Source organism: Psammomys obesus, unplaced genomic scaffold (genome assembly GCF_907164565.1).
Source record: "Psammomys obesus unplaced genomic scaffold, mPsaObe1.curated_primary_1811, whole genome shotgun sequence".
Taxonomy (NCBI): Eukaryota; Metazoa; Chordata; class Mammalia; order Rodentia; family Muridae; genus Psammomys; species Psammomys obesus.
Genome location: NW_026590715.1, coordinates 2,698,851 through 2,718,765, shown reverse-complemented (window position 1 = coordinate 2,718,765; position 19,915 = coordinate 2,698,851). Strand labels below are relative to the sequence as shown.

At 39.4% G+C, this 19,915-nt stretch overlaps 1 pseudogene; it reads left to right on the top strand.

The window, feature by feature from the left end:
• Window positions 1–18,800: 18,800 nt before the first annotated feature.
• LOC129678080 (U1 small nuclear ribonucleoprotein A-like) lies at window positions 18,801–19,604 on the top strand (annotated as a pseudogene).
• Window positions 19,605–19,915: the final 311 nt, after the last annotated feature.

Genomic DNA, 19,915 nt, shown 5'->3' with positions numbered 1-19,915 from the left:
GAGGTGTTGGTGTTTCTAAGGAACAGCTGCTTGGTGATGGCCAATATGCTGACACAGAGATACAAACTGTATATAATGACAAAACCTTAGCATTATGTCGCCTAGCAGCCTTAAATGCTTGGGACAAAGTTGAGGAAACAGGAAAAAGGCTTGAACCATTCTCTCAGGTCATACAAGGTCCAAATGAAACATACACTAGCTTTTTGCAAGGATTGACCTCAGCTGTGGATAGAAGTATACCAGATCCACTAGCTAGAAAGGCACTAACACATTCTTTAGCTTTTAAACATGTTAATAATGAATGCAAACAGGCAATAAGGCCATTAAGAGCAAGATCTGCACCAGCAGAAGAATGGATTAGAAATATGATTGACATTAGACCCCACTTACCCAGTATGACCTTGATAGAAGTTACCCTAAAGACCTTGGGAAATGTCTTAATTGTTATGGGCAAGATTACTATAGAGGAAGTTACAAGGAAAACCAAAATAATTCAAAAAGGGAGCCTATGCTTCCTAGAATGTGTAGAAGATGTGGCAAGGGTTGACACTGGCCTAGTGAATATAGAATAATAACAGATAAATAGGGTAATACTTTATGAAAAAAAAAATGCCCAAGGGGGCCTCTCGCAGGCCCCAATACAGGACAGGGATCCTCCTCTCCTCTTCCATAAGAAAATTAGACACCACTGCTTTGAAAATAAACATTAATAAAATAAGACAGAGAGGTCAGAGCAAGTTCTATGGATAAATAAAAAAACACAGGAAGAAAACAAAAAACAAATAAGTTGGCACGCCTGTATAGATGATCAAAGGCCAAAGTTAAAGATAATTTTAAATATTATTAAAATTGAAGGCATAGTGGATATTGGGGCTGGTGTCACAGTTATCACTCCTAAATCCTGGACCCCAGATTGGCCACTTTAAGAGGTGGGTATCCAATTCCAAGGAGTTGGAACTTTATCAAAAGTAAAACAAAGTGTCAGGTGGCTTAAATGTACAGGACCAGAAGGTCAAATAAGAAAATTAAGGCCATATGTGGCTGAGATAACCATAAGTTTATGGGAAAGAGATCTGTTACAACAATGGAAAATCCAGATTAACATTCCCCCCCAATTTCAGAGGCAAGCCAAAGAAACAGGTAATACTCCTGATTAAGAAGTTAAAATTATTTTTTAAATGCCATCAAAAACAGTTAAATACTGTCCAGGCTGTCCATAAACAAAACACAGCAGAGACCGTCTTTTCAACTTCATGTTGAGAAGCCACTGCTAATAAAACCCCCAGAGCCTTACCACTAATGTTGTTGGCTGACCAACCTATTTGGATTGAACAATGGTCTATGAGAAAAGAAAAATTACTGGCACTAGAACAGCTAGTCCTAGAACAGCTAGAGGCTCAACATATAGAGGCATCCAACAGCCCTTGGAATGCTCATCTATTTGTCATAAAAAAGAAATCAGGCACATGGAGGATGTTAACAGATCTCAGAGCACTTAACAAAATTATTCAGCCAATGGAATCGTTATAATCCAGAATCACATTGCCTTCCACATTACTTAAGGAATGGCCTATTGTAGTAATTGATTTAAAGAATTGCTTTTTCATATTTCCTTTACGTGAACATGAGAGAGAAAGGTTTGCTTTCTCAGTACCCACTTTGAATAAAAGTTGTCCAATAAAGAGCTATCACTGGAGGGTCTTACCACAGGGGATGTTAAACAGTCCTACTTTGTGCCAATATTTTGTACAAACAGCCATTGGAGACAATTCGTAAGCAATTTCTGGAATCCATAATTTACCACTATATGGATGATATCTTATTGGCTGATTTAGACACAAAAACATCAGAAAAAAATTTTGGTGAAGTAAATAGAACTTTGCCTTGTTGGGGATTACAGATTGCATTCCCAAAAAATACAAAGAGGAGATTCTATTAATTACCTAGGATACAAAATAGGTCTACAGAAAATTTGACCACAAAAGGTACAAATTAGAAGAAACAAGTTAAGAACTCTTAATGACTTTCAAAAATTGCTGGGAGACATTAACTGGCTATGGCCTACTATTGGTTTAGCTACTCAAGAGTTAAATAACTTATTTCAAACCTTACAGGATGATAATTTAGTCCAAGAACTTTATCAGCTGAAAGTTAAAAGGAATTGGGTCTGGTAGAAAGGAAATTACAAGATGCATATATAGACTGTATTGATACAAAGATGGTCTGTATTTTGGTTATCTTGCCTTCCACTCATTCTCCCACAGGAATCCTTATGCAGAGGAAGGATTATGTCCTAGAATGGATATTTTTGACACACAAACAAAATTAAAAATTAAAAACCTATATAGAAAAGGTTCTGAATTAATCCTAAAAGGAAAAATGAGATTTAGTCAATTAGCTGGAATAGATCCAGCTGAAATTGTGGTGCCTTTGTACCAGTGCTGAGATTGTATCATCATGGGCAGACAATGAATACTGGCAAAGAGTTTGCAGTGAATTTTTGGGAGAAATCAACAACAGATACCCAAAAAGCAAGCAAATTCAGTTTATAAAAAGAACTAATTGGATTTTCCTCATATAACAAAAGGAACTCCAATTTCTGGAGCTCCTACATTTTATACTGACACTAATAAATCAAAAAGGGCAGGTTATAAGTCAGAAAATGTGAGTAAAGAGGTGGAGAGTCCTTATGATTCAGTTCAAAAATCAGAATCATATACAATTCTCTTGGTGTTATGAGATTTTCAAGAATCTCTTAATATAGTCTCAAAATATGCAGCAAAGAGTTGTTCTGCATATAGAAACTGCTGGTCTAATTCAGGATAATTTGGACTTAACTTCACTGTTTCTTCCATTACAACAAGTGATCAGAAATAGAAATAATCTATTGTATATAACCCATATCAGATCTCATATGGGTCTACCAGACCCTCCAGCACAAGGCAATGATGAAATTGATCAACTATTAATAGGAAGTGTGTTAGAGGCTTCAAAAGTTCATAAAAACACCATGTTAACAGCAAAGGTTTAAAAAGAGAGTTTTCATGGGTTCCCTAATTATGGGAGTTCATGTCTCTGACATGAACTCAAAGGCTGGCTCTTTGACCTCCCCCACCCCTAGGGATGAGCAGCCTTGCTAGGCCACAGAGGAGGACACTGCAGCCAATTTTGAAGAGACCTAATAAGCTAGGATCAGATGGAAGGGGAAGAGGACCTCCTCCATCAGTGGACTTAGAGAGGGCCAGGGAGGAGATGAGGGAGGGAGGGTGGGATTGGGAGGGAATGAGGGAGAGGGCTACAGCTGGGATACAAAGTGAATAAACTGTAACTAATATAAAAAAATAAAAATTTAATTGAAAAAGAGTTTTCTATTACTTGGCAACAAGCCAAAGAAATTGTAAGAAAATGATCCACTTGCTCTTTATATAACCAAACTCTACCACCTGCAGGAAGTAACCTAAAGGCAACCAAAGAAATGAAATTTGGAAAATGGACATGTTTTACTTTACAGAGTTTGGCAAACTGAAATATGTACACCATACTATAGACACATATTCAGGGTTTCAATGGATAACAACCTTAAGTTCTGAAAAGGCTGATTCGGTTATTAAACATTTTTTAGAAATGATGGCAGTTATGGGCATACCTAAACAAATTAAGACTGATGATGCTACAGCGTGTGTCTTTAACAAAATGGAACGATTTTTTATATATTATAAGATAAAACGTATCACAGATTTACCACACAATCTTTCCAGTCAAGCAGTCAATGAAAGATCCAATCATACTTTAAAGGACATGCTTAACAAACAGAGAGGGCTATCAAATACCCCCAGAGGTAGATTGCATAATGTTTTATTGACCTTAAATTATTAAATGTTAATGCACAACAAACAACAGCTACAGATAGACACTGGGTTATAGAAAAACCTACTGAATTAGTTCAGCTTGCATATTTCAAAGATATCCTAAACCTCACAATGGAGAGAAGGGAATGTGTTACACTAGGGAAGAGGTTTTGGGTATGTTCATACAGGAGAAGAGAAATTATGGGTTCCATCAAAACTAATAAAAATCAGATATGACAGAGGAAGACCACCTGAACATCTTAGCCACACACAAGAGAGAAATCAAGAAAACTAAACAAAACAGGTACATAAAGTGCTGATCCCTTTATATGGGAACAACTCTGAAACTGACTGAGACATAAAAAATGTCTCCAGCCAGAACTTCAATATTACATGGCCAAAATAAGTCCTTAGATGCAATATCTTCAAATTTTATTATGCTATTCTTTTAATTTGCATAGATAATTGGTTTACAGTTTAGTTTTATCCTGCACATCTCACACATGTACAATTTTCGGACTGTATAATGCTTGTGAGAAATTATATGTTTGCAGAACAACAGGACTGGACACTGGAGACGCTGGATCAACCCTGAGAGAATTCATCCTTCCAGCATGCTGAGATGTTGACACATCTGTTCCAGCAACTTGCATGTTCCAGCATTCTGCTTCTTGCTGCCTCAACTGCTTCAATTGCTGTTTCTCATCAAAGCCTGCTCCAAGAGAGCTGTGAAGAAAGCTACTAATCTCAATTGGTCCATCATTTTAGACTGTTCCAAACAGGACTTTATTAAGCCTGAAATTTCTCAACATTCAAAGACTGGACCAAAAGAGTTAATGCTTGCTTAATTAATACTTTTTCCCAGTTTCCTGTGCTCTCCCTAACAGGATTTCTGAGTGTCCAAAAAATCAGCTTAAAAAAATTCATGAGACTGATGTCCAATTTCCTTTAAAGGGGGTTGAGAAGGTTTGGGGTTGTTTTCTGGGGCTATGAATGTTTATTGTCATTAGGAGATGGTTATAAGTTGTTAGTGATCTTATTTCAGAGAGACAGTAATATTAGGATATTAGGTAACACAAGTTAATTGTTAGTTAATTAACTTATAGTCATATAAGTCACTATTCTAATTTGTCACAGGAGTATACATCCTAGATTTAACAGATAGAAAGACAGGTAAGTCTTCAAAAACCTCAGAGAAGTATAGAATATGGCATTTTAAAATGTCTTCATTATTTTAAAGAATCTTTGACAATGAGACACGTCATCTCCTGGCTGTATCCATCCTACCTCAAAGAATATGATGAGCATCAAAAAACTTTCATATGGAGATGGCTTCAAATGTGGCAAACAAGCCACCTAGGCAAAAATAAAATGCCCTCGTTATGACAGACACAATTCGCCTAAAATGGGCGAGCTTAAATGAAGGCCAAGTCAACTGCAGAACTCTGCCAAGACAGAGTAAGCATGTCCTTAAATGGTTCCTGCTTCATATATATGTCTGTCAAATATATTGAGCCAGAAGGCTGAAGATGATGCTCCAACATTATAGAGAGTTTTGAGTGATTGTTCAGGCAGCAAACTGTCTCTGTCAAATTTTTATTTTTTGGAAACTGCTAAAATGCACTTCCTATTTATTCCAGTAACTAATTTTATCCCTTCTCAACTCTCCGGTGGGGTTGAAAACCAAATACTTGTAGTTCCACAATTAATCTTAAGTTGTTTAGAATTTAAGAAAATATTTTCATATAGATTATACCAAAAAGGATAAAAGTTAATTTAGGAATAGAACTCTAAACTTGTCAAGATAGGATAATCAAATACTTTCTCCTAAGTTGACAAATGACATAGACTGGACACTGCACATGTAAATCTTGCACAGTAGTTTTCATAACTGTTTTATAATTATTATTGTATTGAAAGAAAAGGATCGTTTTATTGGGCTTAAAAGGGGGAAATGTTGGTATAATGTTCTTGTGGAATGTATACAATTTACCCTGGTTCATTCAAATGCTGATTTCTCTACCCTATTCTCTGGTTTCAATCCAGACATTGCATTGTGATGCTTATTCTAAGCATCACCTGTCTCAAGTTTGTGGAAACATGCTACCATTTGTTCTTTGTATTGCCAATAAAACAACTAGCCAATGCTTAGCAATGGGGAGAATAGGGTGGGACATCCAGGTTTAGAGGGGAGGAGAGAGAAGTGAGTGGAAAGAGGATCTGAGAAGAGAACTCTGAGAGGAGAGGACCTGGAAATACCAGGAGAGATGGACCAGATCTAAGATATGACTAAGAAGCAAGTATAATGTGGGAATCTGAATGAGAGGAAGTTGTGCGGGCCTGGAGGTTTAGGATAGAGTAATTATTGCCCAGCATTATGTTCTAAATTAATTAAATAAATCCTAGTCTCTGTGTGGTGATTTGGATATACAGCTGGTTTAGGAATAACAGCTGTTTCACTAAAAGATAAATCAATATTAAATATTAATATTCAACAACAGATATGAATTATTCCCAAATTAAGTTATACATTCAGTATAATCATAATAAAAACCAAAATAGGCATTGAAATTTCCATACTCGGAGACACTAAGAGTGCAGTTATAAACAGGATATTATATTTGTGCAAGGCAGTCAAGTGTGAAATAGAAAAGTAGCCAATTAAGACTTCAGCAAAAAGTACACTCTTTTCAATAATCTTTTATCAAATATCATTTAAGAAAAAATATTATGAGATTTCTACCTTCTGTTATACATACAAGCCAATTTTACATAATGTGTAAACAGCAGAAAAATGTATATTTTATAAAAAACCTAGAACATCTTCATGATCTTAATCTTTGTTGTTCTTGTTGCTATTTTGAGACCAGGTCTTAATATGTAAATAGAGACACCAGAAACAACTATCTAAACATAAAAATTTCCTCTTGCTTCAGAAAATCAAGTCAAGAAGGGAAACAACAAATCTGCTATGTGCCTGCTACAGCTTTTCCCCTGATACCTTGATATGACTGGCAATCCATGATCTGCCTCATTATGTGCTCTGTGGACCATGTTGAAGAAGTATGAAGAACTGGAGCCCTAAGTGCACTATGTGAAGGTGGACAGCGCACACAACCTTAGGATGTGTGTAGAAGCAATGCCATCCAGAAGGGCAAAGACACTGTGCATGTAATATATGGTGAGTTGATGAAGACAGAAGTTTTGCTTAAAACTGTTCAAAGATCTATCTAGATACAATCCTACACTTTAACTGAAGACAGTAACAATTCCCTATCTTTGAAATGCACAACCATGACTTTGAAGGAACCAGTTTCATTAACGGTATCATGTTTTTGGCCTCTTTCATTCTGCCTTTCCTCAAAACTAAGGACAACACTTATCAGATATACAAATGTATATACAGTGATGTACCAACTGCATAACAATGTTTCAGTCAATGGCAGACTGCCTATATGACAGTGATTTCATAAGATTGCATCTGAGCTAGAACATTTTTATTCCCTAGTAATGTCATAGCCATCTGATAACCTTGAGTTTGGGCTCTGCACTGAAATTAAAGACCTTACAGGGTGGTCTCCTTGATTCCTTTGAGTACTAAGATGGGAAAAACTTTGACCAATAATTTCTGGCTCCTGTATTGAGCAAACTTAGTACCTAATGCCTAACATCCTCTCCTATCCTAAGCATTCAACTTTCAACCGATAGTTTTCTCAACAGATTATCACATTTACGATTCTTATTAAGATCCTCAGCCATGTGCCGGGGCTATCTCCTTATCTCTTCCCTGATGACTGTCAAGGAAAACTTTCTACAAAGAAGGAAGGAAGGATAGAAGGAGAGTGGACAGGGAGGAGGTGGGAGGAGAAGTAAGAAAGAAAGGATTTCTAAAAATCATTAAAAAAAAACATTGGTAACTCAATGGAAAAAATGCAAAATACTCAATAAACATTTCACTTAAAAGTTATTTAAGGACCTGAATATGTTTAACTCCAGAACTCATCAGAGAAAAGCAAAACCGAAATGGATGCCCACCAGTACTGTAGCATAGCAGACTGGAGTGTGTATCCTGGGTTCTCCAGTACGCTTTCTAGAGCAAAGCTCTTATGTCCCCAGCTACCACAAACATTGACAGATGGCAGTCCGTATCCTAGATGCTCTTATGATTTGTTCACTGACAAAAGCTCTAACTAGCAAGAAGCTACTTCTCCATGCAAGGAAACTAAATCAAATGGTTTCTTGTATGGGACATTTGATGGCTCTCAGTGCCCAGTCCAATACAGAGACTATTCTAAAAGTTTATCTCAGTTGCATTTCTCTCTGTGAAACTAACTGGGGTACATTCTCTCCTTCTTACCCTCTCAAAGATACTAATCCCCAGAATATTCTCCTAAACTTCTTGCATGCTGTTCTTTGTTTTAGAGTATACTTACCAAAACATGAAACCTGAGACAACTACATGCCCATCTGAATTGCAAATGTAAAAATGATCATATTTTCCTGGGGATGTGGACCAAAGTGGACCAATTATAATATTTGTATATGCCAGTGGAAGCATAAATTATTTGATCACCTTGGCAATCAGAATGTCATTATGGCAGTGCCTGCTATATAGCTGAACATATATATACATACATATATATATATATATAACCTAACAACCATACTACTAAGTATTGTAGCTACAGATAATCCATACAAGCCACAAACCACATAATGTTTTGGCCAATAAAGAAGATTATAATAAAGCTTAGAATTCCTATAGTCGAGTGACATCATAGGTGCCATAACTGCAAAGTGCAATATGTAACTCACCCATCTGTGGTGATACTGCTATAAACAAGGCTGTAAACAGCTTGTGTGGCTATATGAATTAATGAAGGCTGGAAGCTGGCAGAAAGGAAAAATGATGCCCATTAAATGTTAGCACTTGAAAGGCAACCTCAGAGACTCTCTTATTGCTAAGTTCTCTCTCTGCGCCCCCGTGCTGTGTGTGTTTGTGTGTGTGTGCGCACTTCACCACTCACTTCTTAAAATGTATTCTGATCATTCTCTGATGCATGACTGAGGATTAGTACCAGTATACAGGCACAGAAATGTGTACAACAGCACTGCTTATACTGCCTACACTGGAAATTCCTATTAAGATTAGCATATGCAGAGTTATGACATTAATATATAGATTTCATAAGCATAATGTTGAGTCAAAAAATAACCACACACAGAATAGAAAACAGCAAAAACTGCCAGAGCTTTTTAGTAGACCTTTCAGTGACCATGAAAGCCCTGTGGGGGTTGCTGGAGACTGTTAGTGTTAGGTGTTTGGATCTGGTTTCTTGTTACATGAATGTGTTCATGCTGTGAAGTTTGTTAGATTACATTGTGTGATCTGGTAATCTCTGTAAAATGCACCTGAATAAAAATTGCTAAAAAACAAAGAATTTACATACAAATTCTTATATGTATGTAAATGTAGAGAGAGTAACAAAACACACACACACACACACACAAACACACACACATACACACACACACAGCGGCTGACCCAGCACTCTGAGGTTGCTTTTCAATTTATAACATCCAACATTGTGTCCCTTCTCTTTCCCTCCATCTTCCAGCCCTCGTTTATTCATAAAGCTACATAAGCCTAAGCCAAATTCAACATTTGAGAATGTCCAGCCTCCTTGTTCTATGGATGCTAGCTCCTAGTTTGTGTTGTAAGGAATACTTCCAACAAATGAGAAGTCTCCTGCTCACCTGCCTTAAGCTATTGTGGAGCAACATAGAGGTAGGCATGGTTTTGTCACTCCTGAGTAGGTGTGAGCTTGATGAGTCAGTGAATACAGAAACAGGGCACTTGGTGTTGAAGAAAATAGAAAAAAAAAAGCCTTCTTCCTATATGTTAGGAAGGTTCAGTAGATATGTTCTTTGATAAATGGTCACAGGAATGAAATTCACACTCTTTAATCACAAGGGCTATAATTTAATTAAAAACACATCGAGGACTGTTTTGGGTGAGAGAGTCTTCTGATTCTTAGGCTTTATTAAATTCACTGTTTCTTTGCTCAGCCTCATCCAACATACTTAAATACAGAAGTTGATCGTTGAGAAGCTGATGAAGGGAAGACCAGTCAAATATAAGTGGGGACCACAATAGACAATGAGATGGCCCAGGCTCTGCTATCCCTCCCCTTCCGGCTTGTGCTAGCAGCAGTAGCAGGTAAGAAGGAGTCTTGCTGTTATGAGGTCAATTGAGTGAGGAAATCCTTAAGGAATCAAAAGCAGTGTGCACAGTTCTGAGCGCATAGTAAGAATACAGGAATGACTGGGTTATCAACAACATGGTAATAATCACACACAGGCCACTTATGAGACAAAACTTTTACTGTCCCCAATTACATCCCCATTTACATATGCAGAAACTAAGGAAAGGACCGAAAGGTTATGTGACTCGCCTAACAGGCTGTAGGATGGGAAATGACTTGTCAGACACTATTCATGTACCACTCTTCAAATAGACCTGCCACTCCTCAAGTCCATGGGGGAAAAAAAGCTGTCCTAAAATAGTGTTTCTCAAAACATGGTCACTATACCAGCAATATCATCACCATCTGGAGACTTGTTAGGTAACCACACTTTCAGAATCAGAAACTGAAGGACTAGGTCCTGGCAATTGGAGTTGCCAAAACTTTTAAGAGATTGTAATGTATGTTAAAATTTGAACAGCACTGACATAAAGTATCTGTGCCTCAGGAAAACCAAGAAGATGACCCAAATGTGCACCAAAGTATAAAAGGATTAATTCCTCGGACCTGTCTTGTGAGCATCTTATTCCAGAACGGAGGAAACGGTACTCTCATAAAGCACCATAAAGAGAAGCTGGATCTTTATAAAACAGCTTCTCATTCCTGGATGTGGGAACATTTTCCATTTGGGAAGCATGGAGGCCACTTGGGTTCTGAGGCCAGGAATGTGTTTATACACCTCTTTAATCACAGTGTTTAGGTCCTAGGACATCTATTACCCTTTATTCTCCTATCTTGTATTCTCTGTTGGAAAATGAAAGAACATAGTAACCTCCTTCCTCTCTGCTTTGCAAGGAAGAGGATCTGTCTTTTATGTCTGTGAATGCTAAACTTTAAAGGACTTTTAGTGAGAGTCAAGAAAAGCCATCTGGCACAACCTACTTCCTATACAAACTTGATTTCTCATTGGCCTCACCATGACTTTTAGCATATACTCTCAGTATTTGCTTTTCTGCCTTTCCAGTATTCTCTTGGACTTCAGAACAAGTCCTTGACATAAATGGCAAACTCTGGGTACTACCATTCCCTTATTTCCTACTTATGTAGGATGTCACTAATCAGTCACACTTTTCCATTGGCTTTGAGAAAGCCTTAGTCCCCTTCTGAGCTCAGTGTTGCCCCAAATATGTCCAGAAGTAAGAAAAGGAGAAATATGTGCACTGGTATTCTCAACCATTTACTCAATTCCTATCTGACCAGTATGGTCTGTCTCAATGTAATAGACACTTGTCAAGGTTCCTTTCCAAGAATGTAGGTGGGAAAGTGCCCCTGGAGGCTTCATGGCTCTTCCACATCATACCATACAAACATGTTGGAGCCAGTATAGTAGAAAGTCTTCATGATCTGACCTTTCTAGTTTTCCAGACTAGAGATACCTAGAGATTTAGGATCTATGGAATCATTTACTAGATTGTTTCAGGACCAAGTCCTGACCTATAACCATTACAGTTATCATAATTCTTAAAAATATATTTGATGGATAGGTAATCTATGAAGCTATAACGGTGAGCTTTACCATTGGTCATTTGAGGAAAACTGGCCTGATTCTTATGAGAATATCCTGTGAGGTAAATTCTCTAGGTCAAGGTAGCCTAATATCTCAGGTTCAGAAATTTTGTTGGTACTATGGCCTGATTAGAGAAATGCTGTTACAAGGTTCGCATGAAGGCACATTATCAATTTCTATAGAAGATAACTTGCTCTAAATTTTCATGGGTTCTATTACAGTATGTTTACAGAAGTGCCCCTTCCTCATGAAGGCAGTAAGTTACACAATGAAAAACATCAACTCCAGACATATCCAGGCTCAGTATACATTGTTAAATTATATATAGTAAGGTAGAAATAGCAGAAGAGACATACCTATGAGCTAAGACATTGGCAAATATCAGGATATATGGCACAGTAATTTCATTAAGGCATTCCTTAAGTTTACATATATTGTTTTTATTCTCTACCTATTGGGAAAGAAAGAGCCACAACATATTCCATATACCATGGAAGAGTGAGCATTCAACAGAAAATTTCCCTGAAGATTAAGACAGAATTGAATAAAGAAACAGGAATATTAGAAGAGGGGAAAGAATTGGATAATAGAAACCATTTTTGTTGTGGTGGTGGTGGTGGTGATTTTTTTATTATTATTATTTGTATTAAAGGAATCCTTAAAATTTCTCAGTCAACTACAATTCATTTTTTTCTTGCTGGTACTTTATTGAGAAATTTATTTTACTGCTATTATTATTATTATTATTTTACAATTTATTTGCTTTGTGTCCTAGTTGTAGTCCCCTCCCTCATTTCTTCCGGTCCTCCCTTGCTCCCTCTTTCTCCCCTAGTCCACTGATAGGGGAAGTCCTCCTCCCCTGTTATCTTACCCTAGTCTATCAGGTCTCATCAGGGCAGCCTAGATCCTCTTCCTCCATGGGCTGGCCAGGTTGCCCCACCAAGGAGAAGTGATCAAGGAGCAAGCAACCTAGTTCATATCAGAGACTGTTTCTTCTCTCCTTACTAGGGAACCCACATGGAGACTGAGCTGTCTATGGGCTACATGTGACGAAGGCGTCTAGGTCCTCTCTATTCATGGTCTTTGGTTGATGCATCAGTTTCTGAAGGCTCTCCTGGGCCCAGCATTTTGGCTCTGTTGGTCTCCTTGTGGGGCTCTTGTACCTTCCAGGTCTTTCTGTCTCCCCCTTCTTCCTTCCATAACGCTCCCAGAGAGCTGTTCAAAGTTTGGCTGTGAGTCTCTGCATCTGCTTCGATCCCCTATTGGGTGGAATCTTTCAGAGAACCCTCTATAGTAGGCTCCCATCCTGTTCCCTCTCTTCCACCCCTTCTGGTGTCTATCCTGTTTTCCATTCTGAATGAGAATTAAGCATTCTCCCTAGGGTCCTCCTTGTTGTTTAGCTTCTTTAGGTCTGTAGATTTTAGTATGTTTATCCTAGATTATACGGATAATATCCACTTAGTCAGTGTATACCATGCATGTCGTTCTGTTTCTGGGTTACCTAATTCGGGATGATATTTTCTAGTTCCATCCATTTGCCTGCAAATTTCATATTTCCTTGTTTTTAATAGCTGAGTAGTATTCCAATGTGTAAATGTACCATAATTTCTTTATCCATTCTTTTGATGAGGGACATCAGGTTGTTTCCAGATTCTGGCTATTATGAATAAAGCTGCTATGAACATGGTTGAGCAAATGTCCTTGTTGTATGTTGAGCATCTTTCAGATATATGCCCAGGAGTGGTATAGCTGGGTCTTAAACCTGAGCTACTCACAATTTTCTGAGAAAGCGCCAGATTGATTTCCAAAGTGGTTGTACAAATTTACATTCCCACCAACAATGCAAGAGGGTTCCCCTTTCTTCACATCCTCTCCAGCATTTGTTGGCACTTGAGGTTTTCACCTTAGCCATTCAATGGGTGTGTGAGGCAATCTCAGAGTCATTGATTTGCATTTCCCTGATGACTAAACACTTTCAGCATTTTTAAGCTTTTCTCTGCCAGTTGATATTCCTCTGTTGAGAGTTCTCTGTTTAGCTCTGTACCCCATTTTTAAAATTTCATTTTATTTTTATTAATTACAGCTTATTCACTTTGTATCCCACTGAAGACATCACCCCACCCCTCCCAATCCCACCATCTTTCCTTCTCCTTCTCCTATGCCCCACCCCCAGTACAATGATAGGGGAGGTCCTTCTCCCCTTCCATCTGACCCTAGTCTATCAGGTCTCATCAGGACTGGCTTCTTTGTCTTCCTGTGTGGACTGGGTAAGGCTGCTCCCTCTTCAAGTGGAGGTGATCAAAGAGCCAGCCCTTGAGTTCATGTCAGAGACAGTCTCTGTTCCCCATTTTTTGAGCTTATTTTTTTTAATTTTTTTTAAATTTTATTTTATTAATTACACATTATTCACTTTGTATCCCCCATAAGCCCCTCCCTCCTCGTCTCCCAGTCCCACCCTCCCTCCCCCATCTTCACACATGCTCCCCCAAGTCCACTGATAAGGGAGGTCCTCCTCTCCTTCCTTCTGATCTTGCTCTATCAGATCACATCAGGAGTGCCTGCATTGTCATCTTCTATGGCCTGGTAAGGCTGCTCCTTAAGGGAGAGGTGATCAAAGATCAGGCCAATCAGTTCATGTCAGAGGCAGTCCCTCTTCCCATTACTATGTAACCCACTTGGACACTAAACTGCCATGGGCTACATCTGTGCAGGGGTTCTAAGTTATCTCCATGCCTGGTACTTGGTTGAAGTATGAGTCTCTGGGAAGACCACTGTGTTCAAATTTTCTGGTTCTGTTGTTCTCCTTGTGGGGTTCCTGTCCTCTCCAGATCTTACTATTTCCATATTTAGATTTTGTGTAGATAATCTGTCCTTTGGGGAGAGTGTAGTTTTGAAGTCTCCCACTACTCAGTTGTTGCATCAATGTGTGATTTAAGCTTTAATAATGTTTCATTTACAAATGCAGGTGCTCTTGTGTTTGGGGCATAGAGGCTCAGGATTGTCATGTCCTCCTAGTGTAATTTTCCTTTGATGAGAATGCAGTGCCCTCTTCATCTTTTTTGATTAATTTTGGTTGAATGTCTATTTTAGTAGATATTAGGATAGCTACCCAAGCTTGTTTTCTGGGTCCGTCCGTTTGCTTGAAAAACATTTTTCCAGCTTTTGATGCTGAAGTAGTGTTTATCTTTACTGGAAATGTGTGTTTGTTGGATGCAGTTGGATCCTGTTTCTGTAGCCATTCTGTTAGTCTATGTCTTTTTAATACAAAGTTGAGTCCATTGATGTTGATAGATAATAGTGACCAATGAATGTTAGTTCCTTTTATTGTGGAGTTGGTGGTTTTGTTGGGTTTCTATGCCTGTTTTCTTTCAATTTTTTTGTTGTGAAGGTATCTATATTCTGTGTTTTCTTGGGTGTAGTTGATTTCATTGGATTGGAGTTTTCGTTCTAGTATCTACTGTAGGGTTGGGTTGCTGCGTAGATGTTGTTTAAGTTTAGTTTTGTAGTGGAATAATTTGTTTTCTCCATCTATGTTGACTGAAAGCTTTGCTCGGTATAGTAGTCTGGGTTGGCATCTGTAGTCTCTTATGGTCTGCATGACATCTTCCCAGGCCCTTCTGGCTTTCATAGTTTCTGTTGAGAAGTCTGGAGTGATTCTGATTGGTCTACCTTCATATGTTACTTGGCCTTTTTCCCTTGCTGCCTTTAATATTTTTTTCTTTGTTCTGTAGGTTGAGTGTTTTGACTATGATATGATGTGAAGAGATTCTTTTCTGGTCTAGTCTATTTGGTGTTCTGTAGGCTTCTTGTATGTTTATGGACATCTCTTTCTTTAAGTTGGGAAAATTTTCTTCTATGATTTTCTTAAAAATATTTTCTGTACCTTGGAGCCTGGAAGCTTCTTTTTCATCTGTTGCTATTATTCTTAAGTTTCATCTTTTCATGGTGTCCTTGATTTCTTGGATGTTTTTTGTTTGGGACTTTTCTGATTTTACTTTTTCTTTGAGAGATATATCAATTTCTACAATTGCATCTTCAGCGCCTGAGATTCTATTTTCCATCTCTTGTAATCTGTTGGTTATGCTTACCTTTGTGGTTCTTGATCTTTTCTCTAAGTTCTCTACCTCCAGGGTTTTCTCTGTTTGTGTTTTCTTTATTGATTATAATTCTGTTTTCATGCCTTGTACCATTTCCTTCGTCTGTTTGAATGTGGATTCTTGTCTTTCCATGATGGCCTCTATTTTTTGGTTCATTTCCTCTCTATATGCCTCTACTTGTGCCTCTATTTGTTTAGCTGTAATTGCTTATATTTCTTTTTTTCTTTATTAATTAAACTTTATTCACTTTATCCCCCCTCCTCCCGTCCCAATCCCTCCCTTCCTCCACCCCCTGCATGCATGTCCCTCCCCAAGTCCACTGATAGGGGAGGTCTTCCTCCCCTTCCTTCTAATCCTAGTCAATTAGGTCTCATCAGGAGTGGCTGCATTGTTTTCTTCTGTGGCCTAGTAATGCTGCTTCTCCCTCAGGGGGAGGTAATTAAAGAGCTGGCCAATCATTTCATGTCTGAGACAGTCCCTGTTTCTATTACTATGGAACCCACTTGGATACTGAACTGCCATGGGCTACATCTGTGCAGGGGTCTTAGGTTATCTCCATGCATAGTCCTTGGTTGGAATATCAGTCTCAGAAAAGACCCCTGTGCTCATATTTTTTGGTTCTTTTGCTCTCCTTATGGAGTTCCTGTCCTCTCCAGATCTTACTGTTTCTCACTTCTTTCCTAAGATTCCCTGCACTCTGCCAAAGGTTGCCCATAAGTCTCAGCATCTGCATTGATAGTCTGCAGGGCAGAGCCTTTCAGAGGTCCTCTGCGTCAGGCTCCTGACTTGTTCCCTCTTTTCTCCTTCTTCTGATGTCTATCCTCTTTGCCATTCTGGATAGGAATTGAGCATTAAAAGAGGCTCAAGTACACAATAAGGCTCAAACATGTTTGGAGCAGCTTTATTTGTAATATCCAGAAGCTGGAAACAGCCCAGATGCCCCTCAACTGAAGAATGGATGCAGAAATTGTGGTACATCTACACAATGGAATGTTACTCAGCAATAAAAAACAAGGAAATCATGAAATTTGCAGGTAAATGGTGGGATCTGGAAAAGATCATCCTGAGTGAGCTAACCCAGAAGCAGAAAGACGCACACGGTATATACTCACTCATATTGACATATAATATAAGATAAGCCTATATTTCTTTGAGAGCTTTGTTAGTTTCCTCTTTATGTATCTCTACTTTTGCCTCTATTTGTTTGGCTGTATTTGATGCTATTTCTTTGAAAGCTTTGTTCATTTTCTCTTTATGTACCTCAAATAACTGGATAAGCATTGATTTGAGATCATTTTCCTGTGTTTCTGATGAATTAGAATATCCATTGATTTTGGGGGTTGCTGGTGAAACCATGACGTCCTGATTTTTGGTGAATGTGTTCTTATGCATACTTCTAGCCATCTGCTTATATATAACCTTTGCTGTTTGTTCCTGGAGTCTGTACTTCAGACTAGGTCTATCTCCAGTGTCTGGAGTATTCTTCAGGTAGATCAGAGAGGTCCGCTGGTTTGAGAGTGGATGTTGCTCTTTCTGCTGTATAGCAAAGGGAGGAATGTTTTAGGTGCATGTGCGCAAGCACGGGAGTGTGGGTGGAAGTGTGCCTTGAAAGACAGGGTCCTAAGAGTGTGTAGATGCCTGCAAGGGTGGAGCCTAAGTGTAGGGAGTACAATGCTGGAGCTGTTCATGGGCACAGTGTGCACATGCAGGTGCCTTGAATACCTCAGTGGCTGCCCTTCAGGTTAGGGCTCCAGGAATTGTTTGCCTGAATTCCACTGGTAGACCCACAGAACAGGGGCTTTAATGCTGAGAACTGTCCCAAGGATCCCTATGCTTCCCACAGACTGTCTGCTAACATAGAGAGAGGAACCCTGGATCCAGGGCTCTGCATATACTCACTTGAAGGCACACTCACTTACTTTCAGGCCTAATAGGAAAGCACAGGGAATCTCCCTTTTTTCTCTTCTCAGATTTGGACCCATATTGTCAAATGAGAGTGTAGGTGATCCATCAGCTCAGTCGTGTTCATTGTTTGCCTGCAGGGAAGGAAGACCAGTACTTAGGGCAGCCACCTCTGCTGTCTCAGTCACATAACACTGAGTCTCCTGATAGGGCTAGCCACCACCCTACCACAGCTGCAGACCTGGAAGGCCTGTACTGCAGCTGCCTCTGCCATCTCACTCACTGAGCTTGAAGGCTTGTGCTTGGGGAAACCACTGCAGCCTCCACTGATCAAGGAGACCCATGCTTGGGGCAAGGGGAAGTGCAGGGGGGTTGAGTATTTGCCACTCTCAATCCCTGGAGATGTCCATGGGTGACCTGGATCCAGCTCATGGGTTGTCCCTTCTTGCCCAGGAAGCCTCAATGTCAATGTTCTGGCTTCAGCTACCACTCCACTCACCAATTTTAGAGATTCAGATCTTGTGCCCCTCAAATACCGTGTGCATTGGTTGGAGCCATCTTGGACTCCCGAATATTTTCAATAGTAAAAGAAAGTATGAAAACAACCCTTTTAATAGAGAATGTCAATAAAAAATAAGGAAATTTAAAAGAGCTGAAAGGAGAGAAGTCTTGATTTTGAAAAGTACAGTAACTGAAATGGAAAATCAGTTAGACAATATCAAAAGCAGATTTCAAATGACAAATGATGGAGTTCAAGAAATAACTGGAATTGAATAAGTTTGCACCAAAATAAAATGTTTCTGCACAGCAAAGGAAAGCATTAGCGTGAACAGAGGACCTACAGAATGGAAGAAGCTCTTCAGAATATATAAAGGGGGGCTTAGATAATTTAACACTAAAAGATCAAGAAATTCAACCATTCTAGAGTTCCCTTAGCAAGTGGATTGGAGAAGCGGAGTCCCAAGCTGGCTTTGCTGCCAAGCTGTGCCATCCTACCTCAATTCTGGTCTTACCTGACTTCCTCTTGGAAGAAGAATCCTTAAGCCCAGCCCAATCTGCCCCTTGGAAAAAAGAACTTAGGGAAACATAGGGCTTAAGTTTCCTTATTTTTCCTTTAAGCAATACCTGGACATCTCACACCATGGCAATTCCTGAGATCTGTCCCAACCACACTATTTATATCAACAATTTCAATGAGAAGATCAAGAAAGATGAACTCAAGAAGTCCCTGCATGCCATCTTCTCTCAGTTTGGCCAGATCTCAGAGCCTGAAGATTAGGGGCCAGGTCTTTCTTATCTTCAATCAGGCCAGCAACGCCATTAAATGCCTTGTGTTCCATGCAGGGTTTCACCGTGTATGACAAGACCATCCACATCCAGTACGCCAAGATCAACTCAGACATCATCTCCAAGATGAAGAAGAGGGCTGGCAAACAAGGGAAGAAGAAGCAAACAAGAGTCAGAAGACAATAGCTGCCAAAAAGGCTGTTCAGTGTGGGGCAGCTGCCCCTCGTGGTCCGCACTGTCTAGCCTGTAAAGGGTATGCCACCAATGACACAGGCACATAGGATCATGCACCATATGCCAGGCCAACCTCCCTACATGCCACCACCTAGCATGATCTCACCACCGGGCCTTGCTCCTGCCCAAATCCCCCCTGGGGCCATGCAGCTCATGCCTGGGCAGATGCCACCTGCTCAGCCTCTCTCCAGTAATCCACCCAGTCACATCCTGTTCCTCACCAACCTGACTGACACCAACCAGCTCATGATCTCCATGCTTCTTAACCAGTTTCCTGGCTTCAAGGAAGTTCATATGGTCCCTGGGTGGCATGACATTGCCTTTGTGGAGTTTGACAATGCAGTACAGGCTGGGGCAGCACATGATGTCCTGCAAGGCTTTAAGATCACACATGAACATCATGAAGATCTCTTTTGGAAAGTAGTGACTTAATCCCACAGGGTGCCCCAATCCCCATTCTGGGGCTTCCCCTTTTCCCTCCTTGGCTCAGTCCTTGAAGGTAAGAGCCTTTTGGGGGTCTTTTCAGAGCTGCCTCTGAATGTGTGGTTGCCACACAGCATTGTACCCAGAGTCTGTCCCCAGACATTGCATTAGGTTGTGATTTAAGTGCTTTGTTTTGTGTTGGTTTTTTTTTTTTTTTCTTTTGAGGCTTTTTTTTAAGATCAAGAAATTCAATTGACAAATGAGTAAATGAACTGAACAAACGCTTCTCAAAATCAGGGGTACAATGGATAA